Source organism: Lacerta agilis, chromosome 7 (genome assembly GCF_009819535.1).
Source record: "Lacerta agilis isolate rLacAgi1 chromosome 7, rLacAgi1.pri, whole genome shotgun sequence".
Taxonomy (NCBI): domain Eukaryota; kingdom Metazoa; phylum Chordata; class Lepidosauria; order Squamata; family Lacertidae; genus Lacerta; species Lacerta agilis.
This window is the reverse complement of record NC_046318.1, coordinates 80,771,796-80,793,329: the sequence shown is the minus strand read 5'-3', so window position 1 is coordinate 80,793,329 and position 21,534 is coordinate 80,771,796. Positions and strand designations below refer to the sequence as shown.

General features: G+C 45.7%; 1 protein-coding gene across 1 annotated transcript in view; it reads left to right on the top strand.

Moving 5' to 3' along the window:
• Positions 1 to 877: 877 nt before the first annotated feature.
• SLC45A4 (solute carrier family 45 member 4) overlaps positions 878 to 21,534 on the top strand; it is an 82,963-nt gene continuing 62,306 nt past the window's right edge. Inside the window, exon 1 of the mRNA XM_033155927.1 lies at positions 878 to 1,019. The gene's annotated coding sequence lies outside the window, so the exon portion shown is untranslated. The remainder of the gene's footprint in view (positions 1,020 to 21,534) is intronic.

Here is a 21,534-nt window from a genome sequence, read left to right as displayed (position 1 = left end):
TGCACCATCCATCATGTGCAGAAGGGTTTTTAGAGAAGGGCGTTTGTTATTTTTAAAGCCAGATTAACTTTAGGGAATAATAAGCATTCTGAGGCTGCTTGGGAGTTATGCACTCCGCGGGGCTTGTTTTTGAGCGCGCGCGCGCGCGCGCGCACGTACCGGTTGCAAAGTAGCCGGCGCCTATCTGCACTAGCAAAACGTGCAATGCCGGGGATCCTTCTCCGCACCTTTCCCCAGGACAGGATGATGCACCCCATTCTAAGTCTCCCCCGGCGCGCACATGCAGCGCTTGCCTCTGCACCCCCCGACGAGCTCCCCCGCATCCACGAGGCCTTCCCTCCCTGCCCCCGCAAGGTGCTTTGCGATTCCTGCCACTCGCCTCCGCCATTGACTCTCCCCATGCCCCTCTCCCCTCCCTCTGATTCCTAGCGGGCGCCCTCTGAATAGCTCCCCTCCTTTTGCCCAGGCTTTGCGCTCCCGGCTACGCTGCAGCCCCATCAGCAGCGTCACTGGGCTCAGCAGGTTCTCCCACCTTCACGATGCGCGCGTTCTATTTCCTTGCGTGCGCAGCCAATCGGTGCGCTGCGGGGGGAAGCCCTGCCCTCCCCCTCATTGGCTGGCCGCCTCCCCTCCCTCTTTCTCTCTCTCTCTCCCCCCCCCCCGCCCCACTCTTCGCCCTTCGCTCCCCGCTCGCCCCTATTTGCATATTCATGAGGCGGGCGGGCGCGAGGGAGGGGCGGAAGCGGAAGCGTTGCGCGGAGACGGTTTCCGAGGAGCCGAGGGTATAAAGCGCCCGCCTGCGCCGCCCGCCGCCCGCTTCGGAGCCCGCTGCCGCCTCCGCCGTTGCCGCCGTGACAGAGCCAGACGCTCGGCCGCCCTGCCCGCGACCCCGTCCCCGTCCCCGGACCGTGACCGGACAGGACCCGGCCCCAGCGGAGCAGCCCGGCGCAGCAAGCAGCCCGCCCCTGCGAGGGGGAGCAGCCGGGCCCCGGCAGAGCAGCGCGCTCCGGCAGGAGCAGGTACCGGCCGCGGAGGGAAGGGCCGCGGGGGGCGGGGGGGGAAGGAAGGCGCGCGGTCCACACGACCCTTCTGCCTCGCGACCCTGACACGCATCGGCACGTCGGAACGGGCCGCCGGGAGGGGTAGGAGGTTTTTGTGAGGGAGGGATTGCGGAGGAGCGCGTCCACACGACCCTCCTGACCCGAGATCCTGACACGCATCGGCACGTCGGAACGGGCCGCCGGGAGGGGTAGGAGGTTTTTGTGAGGGAGGGATTGCGGAGGAGCGCGGTCCACACGACCCTCCTGACCCGAGATCCTGACACGCATCGGCACGTCGGAACGGGCCGCCGGGAGGGGTAGGAGGTTTTTGTGAGGGAGGGATTGCGGAGGAGCGCGTCCACACGACCCTCCTGACCCGAGATCCTGACACGCATCGGCACGTCGGAACGGGCCGCCGGGAGGGGTAGGAGGTGTTAGTGAGGGAGGAATTGCGGAGGAGCGCCGTCCACACGGCCCTCCTGACCCGAGATCCTGACACGCATCGGCACGTCGGAACGGGCCGCCGGGAGGGGTAGGAGGTTTTTGTGAGGGAGGGATTGCGGAGGAGCGCGTCCACACGACCCTCCTGACCCGAGATCCTGACACGCATCGGCACGTCGGAACGGGCCGCCGGGAGGGGTAGGAGGTGTTAGTGAGGGAGGAATTGCGGAGGAGCGCCGTCCACACGGCCCTCCTGACCCGCGACCCTGACAGGCATCGGCACTTGCTGCATGGAGGGGTAGGAGGTGTTCTTGAGGGAGGGAGAGCGCAGGCGCGCCATCCACACGACCCTTCTGACCCGCGACCCTGACACGCACCTGCATGTCAGAACAGACTGCCTGGGGTGGGGTGTTTCCTTGAGATGCACCATCCACACAACACTTTCGTCCCACGTCCCTGACACGCACCTGCACATTGGAGTGGTCCAGCTACAGCAGTCTTCTGTGTTGCTTGCCCCCCCCCCCGCAGTCTGAGGGATGGGCATAAGGTTTCACAGCTTTCTCTGCTGCTGAATGCCCCACCCTGAAACAGGTGGCATTTGGAGGTACAGTGCCTCTGCCCCTGGAGGTTTTACTCAGCTGTTGTACGTAAAATTGCTAAAGAATACCCCCCCCATGAGATTTACTGGCATTCAGGGGTAGAGTGATTCTGAACTTGTAGGTTCTATGCAGATGTAATGTAAACTCCCGAGAACACATTTATTCAAGTATGTGCTTGGCTACATTTTGAAAAAAATTAAGCAGTCTTCAGGATTTGTTTTCGGTGTGTATACTAGCCTTGCAAGTTGCCTTGTGTTGGTGGGGTTAGTGGTTTGAGTGTTGGGTCTGGGAGACCAGAGTTCAAATCCCCACTCAGCTGATGTGTGTCACTCCGTAATTTTGGGTCAGTCACTACCTTCCCAGCCTTGCCTACCTCACAGGGTTGCTGTGAGGATTAAATTGGGGAAACGGATGGCACCTTGAGCTCTTTGGAGGAAATGTAGTACTAAAATCTTTCCCAGTATTTTTTTTTATATATATCTTAGTCTGTCTGGTGCTTGTAGGAAACCCACAAGCAAGGCCTAAGAGCAGCCAGCAGCAAAAATAAAAAATAAAAAATTGTGCCCTTGGAATATGAAAACCATACAAGTAGGTCCTGGAATTTGGTGTGAAGACACATGAGGCCACCACCTCATGTGTTTGGGTTTAGTCACTGGATGGGAGACACCTTAAGAACCACATTTATGTCACCTTGGGGGGAAAGTGGCATGTAAACATAAGGAATAAAAATGTAGCGGGAGACATGCTTTTCTGGGCTTCAGGGTATCCTGTTTATACCCTGAAGTTCTTTTTTGGTGTGGCTGACAGCTCCATAGCCCCATGTGGATTTCCCAATCATTCCCTGCCACAAACCAGTTAATCTAAAGGCTGCCTGCTTTGTAAAATATATATATCTGTCGGACCAGCGGAGCAATTCAGGGAACCAAGCCCACATCAGGGTGGGCTTCTCCTTGAGAAAGAGAGTGGTGGAGGAAACGACCCAAAAGGAAACACAAAAAGGGGTGTCTCTTTAGGGAATTTGCCTTGATAGAGGATTTCATGGCTGGGGAGGGGGCATTCTTATGGAAAGGTGTGTGTATTTGAGTAGGGGTGTGTGTGTCTCTGGTGGGAGTTGGAGGAGTGCAGAGGCTCTTGTGTGACTGATGGATTTTTGTTGCTGTCATCCATCTGTCTTGGGAGACACTGGAGGACTGCGCCTTTGGGGTGACGTCAAACTGTTGGTGAGTTACAGATCCTGCTGTGGCTGTAGAAACCGATACAGGAGGGACATGTTTTGTTGCAGCTGGGGCAGATGGAGGCGTCTGGTTGTGATGCTGCAGATGCACCAAGGCGTTCCTCCTTTCTGCGCTCCTCCCAGCGGTCATTCCTCCTCTGGACACTGCTGTGGCTGCACAACCTGACTCTGTCTCCAGGCACTGAGGTTGTCTGTAAGAGATTCCCACACGGCGGGGTTGATGTTGCCAGCCTTCGTGTTTGGAGGCATCTTTATAACGCAGCGTTGGTCTGCCAACACAGCGCAGAGGAAACCTGGAGTGTGTACATTGACTTGGAACAGGTGGGTAGCCGTGTTGGTCTGCCATAGTCGAAACAAAATAGGAAATTCTTTCCAGTAGCACCTTAGAGACCAACTGAGTTTGTTCTTGGTATGAGCTTTCGTGTGCATGCACACTTCTTCAGATACGTATCTGAAGAAGTGTGCATGCACACGAAAGCTCATACCAAGAACAAACTCAGTTGGTCTCTAAGGTGCTACTGGAAAGAATTTCCTATTTTGTATTGACTTGGAAGTGAAAGATACAAGTAGGGGATTGGACTAGATGACCCTCGGGATCCTTTGAACAGCAGATTCGAGAGAGAGACCCTAGCAAATGGGGTTCAGAAGAAGGGCTGGGGTGTTGTTGGAGAGGAGGATAAGGCAGAAAGGGGGCAGGTGAGTTTGAGAGGCAGGATTTTAGGACAAGGGAGAGAATTGGGTTTGGTGGGGGATGCAAAAAGACAGCCTGTTGAAAAGAGGGAGGACACATTTTTTGAACTATTCTTGAGATGTTCTTCAGGGAGTTCAAAAAGGTGAGCAGAATCCCAGCGGTTGAGTGAGAAATAACTGCAGAAGCAAAAAGTTTGTTGCGTGTCCAAGTCTGTTGGTTGATGGGAGGAAATGACTGGGGGTGGGAGAAGATCATAAGGCTGTCTGATAAGGTAAGAAGAGGAGAAGAGATCACATGTTGGGATCTGTGTGTGGAGCATGCAAGGGGTGAGAAAACTGACCCTAGAAAAATCAGGTGCTGAAGGGGCTGTAAGAAAGAGAGAGAGAGAGAGAAGAGATTCTTATCTCTGCAAGGTCAGGTTGAGGAGGCAGGATGAGTTAAGTGTGGGCAAAGGGCTTGGGGTTTGAGACAAGGAGTTTCTTTCTAAAGCAGGATGTGCAACGGGGAGAAAAGGGAAGAAGCAAGAAGCAAATAAATGTGTCGATCCTGGAAAAGAGGGAGGAACTTTGCTCCTTGTAGTGCTTGAGTCGGCAACTATCAGAACAGACTTCGAGGGCGGAATACAGGGTGGGAAAGAATCACAGGGAAGGTTGCAGTGACTTGTGGCAAAGGGGGGGAGTGTTTGGGGTGCAAAAACAAGAGGGGTGCGGAAAGCCAGAGAAGCGGAAGGGGAGAAAAGTGTCGCAGGTAAAGGACTGCTGGTGTGTTGAGTGTCCTGCAGGTGACCAAACAGGGTGATTATAGGAGGAGGCAGCAAAGCATGAGAGAGGGATTTGTTGCCATCCTGAGAGGCATCCACTGGGGGAGACTTGGAGGGCAGCTTTTGGTATGCATTAGCTTTATGTGGAGATGTGGCTTGTGGGTCATTGAATCATAGAATTGTGGAGTTGGAAGGGACCACGAGGGTCATCTAGTTCAACCCCCTGCAATGCAGGAATCCTTTGCCCAACCTGGGGCTCAAACCCACAACCCTTAGATTTAAGAGTCTCATGCTTTACCAACCGAGCTGTTCCACATGTAGCCTAGCGGGTCAGCCCCATTGTATCTGTTGCACCCAGAATGTGTATTGGGTTTTCCCTTTCAGTGTTGGGGACCTTTCCTGCATGACAAAACTTTGTTTCATTTGGGGTTGGGCTGGTCTGGCAGGAGGAGCAGAAGCTTAAACTGGGTGTCATCAATAAACCCAACAATCAATCCTATTTTGCATCACTTTGCCTGTAATGCAAAGGGTCAATTCATTTTGCTGATCAGGTAAAGTGCTTCAATTTGCATATTTGTGGTTTGACCCCAACCAGGGTGGAATTTTTTGGGCCCCCCCTTATTATAAATACGCAGGAATAGCATTTGTAAAGTTATGTTACAGATGCAAACACAGTTAACTGCATAGGATTTCTGAAAGCAGGCATTCCAGATCTAAAAATGCAAAAGTAATTTTTGTGTGTGTCAAAGATCTCTCCGATATTGTTTGGAATGTTGTACCCGAAGCCACATGAAATATATTGAGTTATTTAGGCATGGCTGAAGTGTATTTAAAGAGAAATTTCTTCTTGGTGTTTGGGGGGGGGCGGGCATGGTTGACCTTGAGTCTGCTCCTGGAAAAATGCAATTTGCTTTCTTGATAACTATCTCCACAGCCCATAACGCTTTAACTGCATGTTATCCTTACATCAGATCCTTCACCCGTTATTTTCGTTGGTGTTGTCAGCGATTCCAGCTTTAGAGGAACTAAAAGGAGCGAATCTGGTGTTGCACGTGGATTGAGAGGCTGATTAGTTAGCTGCCTGTTAAGAGGAGGAGGAGGATCTGAAAGAAGCTCAGCAGCAATGCTTGGCTCTTGTACGTACTGTGTTGACTGATGCCCAAACTGAGGGTTTGGTCTACCAAGGTATGTGGATGCCCACTTGCAAACTGTCCGTTACCTAGAGTTGTAGTGCTGATGGTATGATCCCTTTACTGCCATTTAACTTCTGAAAATGTATACATTTAAAATGGCTTGCACTGCACTCTGCTCTAGCATAATTATCAGTCTGATTATGATCTGTTGCACTGCCTGGCTTAAGCACTGCTGGTAACATTTGCTGAAAATCAGCCGCATCTTCTGCTGCCTGCTTTCGGCGCAAGTGGGCGGATATTGGCTTGGCTTTGAAACAGAAGGGTGAGTGTGTCTCTAAACAGTCTGATAACTGGGAGGCGGGGGAGATCCTTAAGCTGTCATACTTGCTTCACAGCATTCGGTTAGTGTGTTTATATGTGCACTCTGCTCTGCCCCGGCACATATTATTCTGCCTGCAGTTGCTTCATAGAGCAAGATAGCCTTGCTGGCGAGAACTGTAGCAAAATTGCGAGCCTTTGGTCAAAGAGTCCGTGCTTGTTTTCAAATAAGGCTGCACAATTGGGGCACTATGCCTTTAAATGAATAGCTCATTTGTAACGAACACTTCAGAACCAATCTTCCTTAAGGAACGGGCTCGGAACTCCAAAGGGGAAATTGTACAGTTTATGGTTTCTGAGCAATCTTGTCCTCTACAACAAAGGGTGAAGTATCTCGAGCTTCATTTATGTTTTTGAAAGCGGTTATTCAGGGCTACTTTTTACTGGGGCCGCTGCCAAAAAGATGACAAGCGCTGATGCCGAACGAAATGCAGGCACTTAAAGGTAGCAGCGGCGGCAGCAGCAGCAGCTGTTGTCTTGGAAATAAACATTAGGCTGGGGCTTTCAGGAGCACAGTTTTCATCTAGCGGGCATTGGTTGTTTTTCTCAAGCAGTCGTTCCAGGGACATTGCTTGAGAGAGGCTCCGGCAGTCGGAGAAAAAATGGCTGATAAGTCAGGCAGGGATGCAAATGCTGGGCATACGTAGATGCTTTGCTTTACACATTCAGACAAATGAGACAGAATTCTGAGATGATAGAATACAAGGTACGATTTGATGTATACCTGAAAGAGCGTCTCCACCCCCATCGTTCAGCCCGGACACCGAGATCCAGCGCCGAGGGCCTTCTGGCGGTTCCCTCACTGCGAGAAGCAAAGCTACAGGGAACCAGGCAGAGGGCCTTCTCGGTAGTGGCACCCGCCCTGTGGAACGCCCTCCCATCAGAGGTCAAAGAGATAAGCAACTACTTGACATTCAGAAAATACCTGAAAGGCAGCCCTGTTTAGGGACATTTTAATGTATTTTAATATTTGTTGGAAGCCGCCCAGAGTGGCTTGGGGGACCTAGCCAGATGGGCGGGGTACAAATAAAATAATAATAATAATAATAAATAATTGCCAGGGATGAGGGATTGGGTTTGAATGCCACAGCACATAAACAAAATATAAAAAACGGGGAGCAGTTGGGGACAATTTCACTGTTATCTGCATGCTAGTTTTCTACTGAAGGGAGCTTTTATGTGCAGTAATGCTAAAAAATGGGGTTTGCACACACACACACACACACACACACACACCCCGCACTTGGATCCTGAAGTGGTACATTCCACCTCACAATTTTACCATCTCATTCTGCTGCAAGGTGTTGGCCGGGTCTGACACTGTCAGGTCACTGGTCTCCCTCGCCCCCTTTTAACAGCATCTCTCAGCAATCTTGGCCCGGGGTCTTTCCCCCACTTTGCTATCTGAGATTCTTTCACTGGGGATGTCAGTGACTGAATCCGAAATCTTATGCAATGCAGGGCGTTAGTTCTGCCACGACGGGCACACTCCAAATATTGCATTTGCACTCCACATTTCTTTCAGAGAGTTCATCTGGCATTGTAGCTTAATATAATATTGCCCCAGCTGTACAACTCCCTTCTTGCAAACTCATGGGAAGGTTACATCATAGTTTTTCAGCTGTTGCTTACACAGTGAAGGAGCCTGAAACCAGGCATAAACCTAGCTTATATAGACTGCTGCTGTTGTGCATGCTTCACAATTCAGACCACTTATTCAAGCAGAAGAGGCAGCAGGAACGAATAATCCTGTGTTTCTGCAAGTGTTTTTACTTGGCTTTGTTCACCAAGTGGCCCTCTCAACATGTTGTTCGCTCTCTGATTTGAGTGCATTGTATTTGGGTTTATTCATACATCAGGCTTCAAGAAGATTATGGAGGTTTAGCACTTTTCCTGTTTTTAGCTGATTTATTATGGAGCTTTCATTTTTATATAATTTCAGAAGGTAACTTAAAAATGCAGATCTCACCAACTCCCTGAGACAAGACCTCCTCATTGCAGAGGGGAGGAGTTGCGAGCAGGAGCCGTTTCCCGCTTCTTGCAGGGGGGGGCGTGTTCGGCCCCCTGCCTTAGCCCCTCCTTCCTGCCGCGCCAAGCCCCATAGCCAGCCAATAGGGCTGGCTGGGGGGTGGTGTCTGACCACATTCAAGCAGCCGCAGCAGCGCCATCTTTCTCATTCTGGGGGGTGGAGTCTAGTGTTGCGTTCTTGTCAGGATGGATAAAAATCAATGATTTTTTTTAAAAAAAATTAAAAAACGGATTTTTAAAAATTTAAATCAGATTTTTTTAAAAATAAAATGCTTTTTGAGGAAAATTACCATCCAAAGGTTATTCCATCATGAAATAAAGATTAGTTTTTTAATTATGTAGAATAAGCCTGTATATGTTTAATTTTTTGGTAAATAAATTCCATTAATCCATTCACAATGTCATGCTCTTCCAGAGGTTTTTGTAAGATTATTGGGCAGTTTCTCTGCCTACAAGATATTATCACAGATGCTTGGTTTACTTTTGCCGTTCTCAAAACTGAATTTGACTCAGCAGAGATCACATGCCTCTTCTTCACAACAAAAATGTTATAACATGAACAGAATTGAGAAAAAGACCTTAATCCTATTGTTCTACAAACCTATGAATACAGAATCAACCCCTTCAGTGCTGAGTTTCAAGAAGTTCAGTGAATAGAATAGAAACAATATTTTTCTGATTGTTTAACCTATTAAACTGGGGATAAAAAAACTAATATGAAAAGTTGTTATTCTAAAAATCTTCATCTACTTGCATATTAAAGTTATACCAGCAAGAATTAGTCTTTATGTAGAAAACTATGATTTAAATCAAGGCTTACTGACTATTGATTTAAATCAGTTTGATTTAAATCAAATCCACCCTGATTCTTGTCCAGTGCCTAAGCCAATACCACTCACACACCATAACCAATAAAGTTGTGGCCTTATTTTCCCCATTAACCTAAAATCATGTGTCCGTGTGTTTTATTTACTCCACCCGGGTGGTGGGTCATCGACTCGCAAATGGTTCTACAGGTGAATTACTTTCTCTCCTTGCCTAATTAGCTTTGGCTTTAGATTTAGAACATAAAATGATGCAAAGCCAGAGTGGGGAGTATTCATAGTTTGAACCATCCCGTGTGAAGGGAGCAAGGTGAGGAGTTTATAGCAGCTTCTAGAGTTCAAGTTCACTTTCCAGGGATTTGGGGCTATGATTACCAGCGAAGAGTACTTAAAGATCTCTTTATGGAGACTACTTTAACGTAAGCTCTGCTAAGAATTTTGCAAATGCCAAGATAAAAGCTTAAGTTGTTAAAGCCCAATGTAGTTGAGAAGCTGGCACTATTTATACCTGATATGTGCTCAGCCTCCCTTTTAAATTCAGCAGTTCCCCTTTTGCATATTAAGATACTCATATTCTTAGCCAAGCTCCCTTTCCTGGCTCTTTTTTCATCAGACCTGTCTTGCAGAATGATCCTTCTTGACTTCTTACACCCTGCATTCCATCCACTTGGCTGGCTGAAGGGCTGAAGTTCACCCCAAGGTCTGGGGCCATTGCCAAGGTCTTGGAAAAAAGATGTTTGTTTATCCTAGGAGAAGATGTCATTGGCTTGGCAGCTCACAGGCATCGCTCTGCCAAGCTTGATTGTGGACTTTGATTGACTGCATAACATGGCCTTTTTTGTGCTTTTACTGGCCCCGTGCTTGGCTTTTAAACTTGCAGATGGAAACAGGAAAAAAAGCATCTCATGTAGCTAATCTTCATTTGCCATAAACCTACCCAACTTCTGAAGTGTGGCATTGTGTGAACGATCTATTAGATGGTGATCACATTGGTGTATGTGACCAGTCTTGTTTCTGCTACTCGGCATTACTGTAACTCTAATGCAAGAGTTTGAATCATGTGTCCATGCTTGACACTACCAGTTGTCTTTGCATGCAAAAGGTCCCAGGTTCACTCCCTGGTGCCTCCAGGCAGGGCTGGACTCCTGCCTGAAACCCTGGAGAGCTGCTGCCAGTCCACGTTGACAATATTAATCTATATGGACCAATGATCTGACTTGGTATAAAGCAGGGTTTTTGTTTTGTTTCTCCTACGATGTGCTCTCTGCATACCTACTGGGTGTGATCCTGTGTTGCACCAGCAGGTGTCTGCTTCTGCAAAGGGACTTCTTCAAAACCTACATCCCTCTTTGGCCTCCTAGTTCTGCTCCAAAGGCTAGAAGAACTTTTGGAGCACGGGGACTGGAGGGGGAAGAAGAGGGACCGAAAACCCCATTGTATATGTGGGTTTCTGTTTCACAAGCAAATACAGTGGTATCCCGTGTTACACACGCGATCCGTTCCGGATTGCGCTATGTAACACGGGCGTGCTTAACTCGAACGCCCCCCCAAACCCCCAAAACCCGGGGGTCACGTGGGGGTCGCACGCGCTCCGGAAACACTTCCGGGTTGCAGGCGTTCTTAACTTGAACATCCACAATCGGGGTGTGCGCAATCCGGGGTATGACTGTAGGCCTAACCGACTATTACCTACCGGTACTATTTTTATTTCTCACTTGGGCTGGATCTACACTGATCTATAAAAACGCTGTTAAAGGCCATGAAAAGAGTTATATAGCTCTCAGTGTAATTTCCCATTGCTGACGGGTCACTACTCTGCAGTGCCCTCTGGTGTCTCATTTTTATAACGTATTTTTGACGTTATAGCCCGCCAGTGTAGATCCGCCCTTCATCAACCATTGTTCCCTGCTGCATTTCAGGTTTAATGTCCCCCCTCCATCTGCTTCATGTAGGCTTTGATTTGTATAATATCCTGGCTCAACAATCCAGGTTCCTTCTCTAAGGTGCCACAATACTTGTATCTGCTGCAACAGATTACTGTGGCTACAGTTCTTTAAAGTACAGTGAGTTAAGTTATACTGAAACTAGCTTTTAACTTTGACTGCTCACAAAACACTAATTTCACAGGCAAGTATGGTTAGAATCTCTGACATGCTGTAATCAAGCCTTGATCTTGGACAAGTGTGTTTATATGGTGCAAATACCTGGTTTTAACCAACACTTTGTGTTTAGCTGTGCCATATCAGGCACACACTAAAAAGCTAACATTTGAAGAAGCCCTTGGAAGTGCAATGTTCAATAATTTTAAAATACATTTTAATGACTTTTAAAATAATTCTATGTATGTATGTATCTCTTTTTTACATATAAGGTGGTATTTTAATTTTTTAAAAAAATAGTATTTCACTACAACAATTGTAAACAGTTAACAATTACAATTTTTAATCTATGGTATTTTATATGAATGTGTTCCAAATTTCATTATACTTGTCCATGCAAAGTCTGTGTCTATAAGCAATCCACTAGTCAGGTCTTCAACACATTGAATAAATAGAGTTGTATATTTATCTTTCCAGTGCAGCAATACCAGTCTTTTAGGCAGATTAAGAGCACAGAGAATCCATTGTCTATTTGTCAAATTCCATGTAGTAGGTATATAGTTCAAAAAAATATTATCCTCTGAAAAATTTAGCCTTTTTCACACAGTTATACTTACATTAATCCACTATTTTCTCCCCAAACTTAGTAAGTGTAAGGCATTGTTAGAAACATGTGTTTTAAAGAAGCATGGTGCTTATTACATCTGCAACAAATTGTCTTAGACAGTTCTTTTCTATGTAAACATAGTGTCCGATAAATTCTAAATATTATTTTCTGTTGTATAACTCAGGTCCACTGACAGCCTTGCTATAAAAGTTAAAACACTACCATTGTTTAGGCAACATAGGAACCTCCAATTCTTTATTCCATTCATTTCTTAACATCTGCATATCAAATTGAGTTATTGATAACAAAAATAAAAGGTAATCACTTTTTAAGTTTTAAAGTATTTAGCCACTTGTTCTAGTATCTCAAGCATCTCAGAAACTGAAAATGCTGCTGGTCCAAACAGAGTTGTTAATAGAATGTTGTAGTTGCAAATATTGCCATTGGGTTACATCCGATAGCTGATATTTATCTCTTAATGCCACGTATCTTAAAAATTCATCTTTTGATTTAACAATAATTTAATGTATGTCTGCATATATGAATTGGGGAATATTCCAAATTTCTTAGGTACATGTTAAGCACCTTCCAGCCACCCGCAATTTCTTGTGGTTTGGCAGTGCTTGCCCTTGTTCTGGGTCTAAATTCAGGCAAATCAATGGACGAAAGGGGTCACAGGGAGGCTACATTGATCTGTGATGTCTTTTGAAGTGCACAAGGGAAGGCTCAAAGGGAAGCAAATACGTAGAAAAAGTTTAGAGTTCTACTTTTGCATGCATGTTCGTTTTGAATGCATAGAGAGCATCCATGAGAACTGTCGTCAAAGCGCATTTCATCCTTTGCCTGCGGTCCCTCCCAGCCGAAGCCCTGCATAAATCTGATTTCGATCGCTTGGCTGTTCCCTGAAAGCTGCTTCCATTAACATTATGATGTCATGGAACGTTAGAATCCTAATGTTTTCTGTTACGGAGTCATCAGAAGCTAAAAGCATCCCTGCTCGAACTTCGGGCAGACCATCGTGGGTAGGGCTCTTTGGGATGAGGGTGGTAATGGTTCTGGCAGACAAAGTTCCATTCTGCTAGTTCATCAAGCTGACTCTTAGTTGCACTATAGAGATGGGTCGTTGTGGACTGCATGTTGGAAGGAAGCAGAGCTTTCCTGCCATAATAAGCTAACCTGCTGCAAGGTTCTGGTCACTGAAACTTTTCAATCCAGGGGGGCAATTTGCCCAGTCCTGCCCTGTTTCAGTTCAATCACAGCTGCAGTGTGCGCCTCATCTTTTGGAAGCTGTCAGATGTATTTTGCAAGCCAGGCTGATTAGATTGGAGCTGGCCTAATTGCATTCCCCTTGGATCACTTGTCTCCTTGCATATGCTCCTGCCCACATCGTATGCTACAAGCCTTCACATATTTGGAATTCCATCTTGCTTCTTCAAGAAAATCCAGGGAGTAAACAAGATGTTGCATTCAGTCACGGCCAGGATCACCATTCCAGAAAATGTTCCAATGACAACACCCCACAACCCCTGATACATAGATTAGCGCTGTGTAGGCAGCAGTGTTAAAAACTCAGATATATAAGCAGGTGCCCAATAGCTCCTTAAACCAAGGTTTCAGTCAGGGTGGATAAAAATCAATGATTTAAAAAAAAAATTGGATTTTTTAAATTTAAATCGGATTTTTTTAAATAAAATGCTTTTTGGGGAAAATATATTACCATACAAAGGTTATTCAATCATGAAATAAAGATTAGTTTTTTAATTATGTAGAATAAGGCTGTATATGTTTAATTTTTTGGTAAATAAATTCCATTAATTCTTTCACAATGTCATTAATGCTCTTACAGAGGTTTTTGTGAAATTATTGGGCAGTTTCTCTGCCTACAAGATATTATCACCGATGCTTGGTTTACTTTTGCATTTCTCAAAACTGAATTTGACTCAGCAGAGATCACATGCCTCTTCTTCTTTTAAATAGATCTAATAAATCTATTTAAATTGTTATTATTAAGGTAATAATAATTGTGATTTAAATCGTGATTTAAATCAGTTTGATATAAATAAAATCCACCCTGGTTTCAGTCGCCAAAATGGAATGTCTTGTTGACATTTTTGGGCAAGACGTGTTAGTTTTTAAAGTGATGGACTGTCTGAGATATCTGGCTAGTTCAGATGACAACCTTGAGCTAGGTTAAGAGCTTTGAGAACTGAAAGAAGAAAAGTCACTTGATCCAGGGACGGTCCACACATATATTGGCCTATGCCAACCCCTTACTGTTAATGGTGACTGGTCTTGCTCAGGCTGCACAGAAAAAGCATTTTGGTTCCAGAAATTCATTCCGAAGATGCAGATAAAATGTAACTGAGAGAATTCTACACGATGTGGTTGGTATTGGTGTGTGAAAACAGCCGGGGTATGATCCCCAGGCGTGCACCTCCAGATGGTGGAGATGTCAGGTGCCATCCTGGCACCCAGGCATCTTCACCTGGTTGCAAGTGGTCAAACACCAGGTGCAAAATGTGCCTGGCGCCTGGCTAATTTCAAACACTGGAGTCAGCCACTGATGGATATATTTTTGTGGTATCTTTGTGGTGGTTCTGTAGCAGTTTATATTTGAGCATCAGTCTAATCATATTTACAGGTATGAGGGATTCTGCGGTGAAGTATTTACGCTTCAGCAAGTGAAGCATGCCAAATAATTTTGGAAAGTGTGGAACTTGGTTGTACTAATTCTCCAGTTAACCAGCTGGTATAGCTTTTTAAAAATAGCATAGTGATTGCACAAACACCTCTTACGGTAATTGCTGGGAAAGATTTCAAATGGTAAAACTCTGAGTTCCAAACTAGACGTGACTTCAAAGTTGCATTAAGTGTGCCAGTTTTTGTTTTGTTTTTATTGCGAATAGAAGGCACAGAAGATGTTGGTCTTTTGAATCTCAGCATGCCTCTGAAAGCGACACATTCTTTGCAAATAATTCCCACACTGAAATCTAGTTTGACCCTTACAGTTACCACGAAGCCAGATTATGTAGAATTTGCATAATAGGTAGAATGTTAGCAACAGGGAGTTTTCATGAAAATCTCCTGTTGTGATCCCCATTTTTAAAATTGTTGGTAACACACTATTGTGCAAGTTATTTCCAATGGCCCGTACCTATCATCCCCAATGGAAATAACTTTAATAGAACACAAATACCTTTCTGAAAATAAGCAAAGATTTACCTTTACTAGGTTTGTCTATATGAACTGGTTTTGTTAAAGGAAACGTATCAATAAGCTGTTGCCACTTTGGTCCCAGCAAATACAGTACTGTACAGTGGGACCTCGGTTTAAGAACAGCCCTGTTTATGAAGTATTCGGTTTACGAACTCCGCAAAACCAGAAGTAGTGTCCCGGTTTGCAAACTTCACCTCGGTCTAAGAACAGAAGCCGAACGGTGGAAGGGCACCGGCGGCGGGAGGCCTCATTAGGGAAAGCGTGCCTCGGTTAAAGAACAGTTTCAGTTTAAGAACGGACTTCCAGAACGGATTAAGTTCGTAAACCAAGGTACCACTGTAAATGTTACTGTTGTGTCAAGTTGGTCTAATCTATTGGCTCCTCCATGTTATAACTATCTCCTTGTGGAAGGCTAGCTTGTGTGAGAGAGATTAACATCTAGCTCTTCTCTAGAACACAAAGGGTACTCATCAATGGCTCCTCTTCATCCTGGAGAGAAGTGACTAGTGGGGTGCCACAGGGTTCTGTCTTGGGCCCAGTCTTATTCAACATCTTTATCAATGACTTGGATGATGGGCTTGAGAGCATCCTGATCAAGTTTGCAGATGACACCAAATTGGGAGGGGTGGCTAATACCCCTGAGGACAGGATCACAATTCAAAATGACCTTAACAGATTAGAGAACTGGGCCAAAGCAAACAAGATGAATTTTAACAGGGATAAATGTAAAGTACTACACTTGGGCAAAAAAAATGAAAGGCACAAATACAGGATGTGTGACACCTGGCTTGAGAGCAGTACATGTGAAAAGGATCTAGGAGTCCTGGTAGACCATAAACTTGACATGAGTCAACAGTGTGATGCAGCAGCTAAAAAAGCCAATGCAATTCTGGGCTGCATCAATAGGAGTATAGCATCTAGATCAAGGGAAGTAATAGTACCACTGTATTCCGCTCTAGTCAGACCTCACCTGGAATACTGTGTCCAGTTCTGGGCACCACAGTTCAAGAAGTATACTGACAAGCTGGAACGTGTCCAGAGGAGGGCAACCAAAATGGTCAAAGGCCTGGAAACGATGCCTTATGAGGAACGGCTTAGGGAGCTGGGTATGTTTAGCCTGGAGAAGAGAAGGTTAAGGGGTGATCTGATAGCCATGTTCAAATATATAAAAGGATGTCATATAGAGGAGGGTGAAAGGTTGTTTTCTGCTGCTCCAGAGAAGCGGACACGGGGCAATGGATTCAAACTACAAGAAAGAAGATTCCACCTAAACATTAGGAAGAACTTCCTGACAGTAAGAGCTGTCCGACAGTGGAATTTGCTGCCAAGGAGTGTGGTGGAGTCCCCTTCTTTGGAGGTCTTTAAGCGGAGGCTTGACAGCCATCTGTCAGGAATGCTTTGATGGTGTTTCCTGCTTGGCAGGGGGTTGGACTGGATGGCCCTTGTGGTCTCTTCCAACTCTATGATTCTATGATTCTTTGGTATGCTAGTCTTCTGCACGCAGGGAGATGGTTTTCTAGGTGGAAGAAAACTCACAGCATGCTGTTTCCCCACCCATAGGCTGAAACGTCGGAGGAGGGCTTTTACCACATGTTTTAGTTGAGCATGTAGGCTGGAAAACAAAACACCTCAATTTTCCATAATATAGGTTTCAGATTTTGGGAGGAAACCTCGTAAAAGCGATGATGATTAGCTTTTCACGTACTGATGCTAATTAAAACCTTAATGTCAACAGTGTGCTTGGCACTGCTCAGAACTTAAGTGGCGGGGCCCCTGCCAAGAGGAATTGTGGTGTGCAATCAGGCAAGCTACCTTGTCCCATAATTTGCACTAATTCTAATCTTAGATCATATTCTTTGGAGACGATCGAGCTCTCTGGTGGTTAAAACTTCTAGTCAACAAGCCTCAGCGGTTAAACCCTCGAACACAATCCAGCAGCTCTGGGTGCTGCGAAGCCAGCGTTTGCTTTTGGGGGGGGGGGAGAGAACCCGAGCGATCTTTGTCAAAATGGATGGCGTACTGCACTTACCCTCAGGTTATGGCTTCCAGATTTAGTTGCAATTTAAATCCTAGCATGCTTATGTCATAGTAGTTGCTTGCTTTGTAATTAGCATGTGATAATGACTTACCTGGAGGCTTATAAACTTACATACTATTATGTGTACTTAAAGGCCTGCAGACAAAAAAAAAGGTGTTTAATTATTCCAAATTAGAACTTCAGCCTTCCTCGCACCTTCAAGTGCTAGTTATGTCCATGTCTCCCCAGGTTGCCTTCCCCGCTCAGGCTGCTTCCTCTGACCTGATCTTTTGCCTTAACTACTGTGTAATGTTCTCTGATCCAAATACTGTATATTCTGGCGTATAAGACTACTTTTTAATCCAGGAAAATCATCTCAAAAGTCGGGGGTCGTCTTATATGCTGGGTGGAGAATCTACGGTCCAGTATATCTCAAACTCTATATTTTAACTGGAAAAGTTGGGGGTCGTCTTATATGCCCAGTCGTCTTATACGCCAGAAAATACAGCATAATTTTCCTGGGCTTCCTGCTGCCTTCTGTGCTCCTTGACTTGCCCCTCTGTGGCCAGAGTACTGTTACTCCCTCGGACGTGAAGGTAATTTGGCCGATCATCATTGATAAATGCCTCACTCTCATTGCCAGAGTAGATTTAAGGCAGCTTTGTATTTAAACACTTAGCTGTTAGTCCTAGGTGACATGGAAGTCCATGCGGTTGAGTATAGCTGGGGAAAGGCCTTCATTGCACCCAGGAGCAGCATGCAATCGTCTTGAATAAAAATAAAAATAATAGTAATGCTCCAACTTGACCTTTGGGGAGTTTTCTGAGGAAGAGCTCATGCGCTGAAGATTGCCAGCTGACACTGTCAGCAAATGGATATTAAGAGTTCCATTACTGACCAGCTAAAAGCATGTTAGAGATCTATGCTCTGGGCTGGTCCTCAAGGTTTAAAAATGTGATATGGGGGAGGAAGACCAATAAAGTAAGGTTGGTGTAGAAGTAATGTTTTGAAACTCCAAATGCAGGATGTTCAATTCCCTAGCTACATAGAGAATGTGAGGAAGAAAAGGCACGCAGTTTGAAGCCTCAGAGTGCTTGCGCTAGCCAGAGGCTTCTAAACGTAAATTTGGCTTGCACATTTCAGATACTGGGATCCACAAATTCGTTTCGTCGTGGAAGGTGTCCTTCCATGTGTGGTGAACATGATGAGTCCCTTGCTCCCTGCCTCAAATCTAGGATCCTCAGAACCTCATCTCACACTGCACTTTGGGCTAGTAGCTCCAGATGTGCCTCCAAAGTTCAGTGTGAACTCAAGCAAGGATCCCCCTCTCTTTTCCTGAGTCCTGGTATCCAAATCATCCTGCGTGTACTTTGGTTCATACCATTTGATGGCAACTTCCATGTACACAAGTCTTGGTTGTAGCATTAAAGTATTAAAAGTTTTTTTAACGTGGTGATCAATATCAAGTTGTACTGATCTTACAGTAAGGGGTGAGAAGTGGAGTTTTTCGCTGGAGTCTCCATTAACTTGTCTGCCTTTGTTTAAAGGGGAACAGTAATGTTTTTGTAGCCGAATATGACACTCGTGTTTTGCTGACCCTGCATATTTTCCCTCTTCAGCTGGCGAGCCTTCTGTTGCACGCACTGCTGGCTCATTAAACGAAAAACAGAAAAGCCCAGTGACTTCAAAACAAGTCCATTACCAAGTGCCAAATAACTGGAGGGGAGGGGCGAATTTAAAGACAAACCTCATGAAGATTGTCTGTGCACTTAATTTCTCCCATTCTTGCCCTTGGTTTTATCTGATCGCTCTGCCCTGGCCAGCTTCCAGTATGCTGTGGTTCAGTCACTCGATGCCGTGTTCCAGAACTGTGAAGCTGACCACCCTGGCAGTTAATTTCCTGAAAACTCTGATCTTTTTTTTTTTTGCAGTAGCGTGTTTTTCACGCAGAACCTGCATTCGCTGCTGTAGAAAATGCTCCTCTAATACCCCGTAGGAATTTGACATTAAATGTTGTTGAGGCAGGAGCTGGGAGCATATGCGTAAAATACAGTGGTGCCCCGCTAGACGAAAATAATTCGTCCCGCGAAAATTTTCGTCTAGCGGGGTTTTCGTCTTGCGGAGCGGCAATGCCCCGCAAAAACGAGAAAAAAAAAAGACGAAATTTTTTCGTCTTGCGAGGCAGCCCCATAGACTTTTTCGTCTAGCGGGGCAGCCTCCCGCTAGACGAATGCTTTCGTCTAGCGAGTTTTTCGTCTAGCGAAGCATTCGTCTAGCGGGGTACCACTGTAGATTCTGGTGCTTCTCATGCGTACTTGCTTTGCGTTAGCATCTTCCATTTTTTGTTGGGACACATGCGTCGAGTCAAGTGGCACAGTCAGCATCTAACTTCAAGGCTGTCACTGGCCACAGTGCTCTGTGAATGAGGGTGGGGGCACCTTTTTACCCCTGCATCTATATAGTGCAAGCCCTATATGGCTGGCATTGGCCCAAGCTGTTTGTAATTCTGGACATGTCCATCAGGGCAGTGTTGGGACTTGGACCTCTTTGAGCCCAGGAGCCCCGTAGACCTAGGAGCAGTCTGAGCTGTGTCCAGGGGGGATGTGAGCGCCTCTGTATTCATTGCTAGTCTTTGCCCCCTCCCCTTCTGATAGTGAGTGGGAGATGGCAAAAGTAACTCTGTGAATCTTGAAGTAGCGGAACGTCAACACCAACTGTTTTGGAGAAGTGGAAGCTGACATTCTCATTGACCCCGGTAGCAGCAGTGGCCTTCATGCCATCAAAAGCCTTCTCTAGCAAGTGCTCTTTCCCTGCGTCTTTACAGTGTAAAGAAACGTGATGATTGATTGATTGAATGCCATACTCACTTTTCAGGAAGGCATGATATATTTTCTCTGTTGGTTTATGCTTACTAGTAAAGGGATAACTATGTGTGTCTTGGATGCTGGCTGGGGTGGTCCCAGATGAATGACTCGGAAGTCTATGTGTTGTTGCTCTTTGCCTGGTCTGTAGACAAATGGCCTCTCTTTGTGATTTAACATCCCAGTTGTTCAGGCGATTTCTACCTAAGCACCAGCTTTGTAACAGCTACAGCTCTATTCTGGGAGCCGGCACATGTCTCCCTCGGAAGAAAGTGGGTCCTGGAAGAGGCAACCGCACTTGGTTCTCTGCTGCCCTCCACCTCTGCGTGAAAGAAGTCCCTATTCTCTGACTTTCCTTTATCCTCTGATTTGGGCAGATCTTGGAGCTTGTGACTGATAGCTGGAAAGCTCAATGATCACCATACTAATTTTTATGTTGCCAAATGAAACTGGAGACAGCTGCTTTGCGCACATAATTTGATATGCACAAGGAGCTCTAGTTACCCTGGAGTACTCCTAGGGCCATGGCGTAATGGGTGAGGACACAGCAGAGGGGCTCAGCCCCCTGCTCCTTGCAGGACGAGGCTGCAGAAAAATCGTATTTCTAAAGTGCCTCCAGGCTTAGGGCTGTTCAATATCAGGACAGATTTGCCTGTCTGCCTGCAGACACTCAACGTATAACGATCATTGTGGCAGTAAGGACACATGAGGAGGAGGAATATTGTATTTTTAAAAAGGTGTAGAGGTGATTTAGGGTGGTGGATTTGACCCATGAACCCTGTACATGTAGACATCTGAAAAGCAGATGTACCTGTTTTTATGATTACCAATCTTTAGTTAAGAACATCAGAAGAGCCTGCTGGATGAGGGCAAAGGGCTATTCGCATCTTGTGTCCAATGAGGATTAACCAGAGTGCCTTATTTAAGTGTCAGGTAGGTAGCCGTGTTGGTCTGCCATAGTCAAAACAAAATAAAATAAAAATTCCTTCCAGTAGCACCTTAGAGACCAAATAAGTTTGTTCTTGGTATGAGCTTTCGTGTGCATGCACACTTCTTCAGATACACTGAAACAGAAGTCACCAGACCCTTAAGGGAGTGGGGAGGGGTATTACTCAGAAGGGTGGTGGGAATGGGTGATCAGCTGATAGGTGTGGAACAGGTTTTCCACACGTCAACAGGTTTTCCACACCTATCAGCTGATCATTTAAGTGTGTTCATTGTATTTAAACAAGCAAGTATGTACAAGGGGTCAGCATCTAAGGCACTCCTTTCCTGGAAAGTTCATTAAAGACTTCCAAGGACAGTGCGAGTCCATCTGGTTAAACGGAGACTAAACAAATGGGTGTATATTTTGTAAAATAGATTTCCTTGCCCTGCCTGTTTTAACTGCTGCACATCCTTACTTTTCTGGATTCAAAACACAGACTTAAATAGTTTCCTATTATTACTTAGTCGTGGTACTTAAGCCGTTAGTTTAAAACTAGTGTTAAATTGGTCTAGTGTTCTAAATAATATTTCTGAGCTGTTGTTTCCCCCCAAGTGGTTTGGGTTACTTCTCTATTCTAACACCTTAGAATGCTGTCCTACTCTACGGTAAAGGTACCCC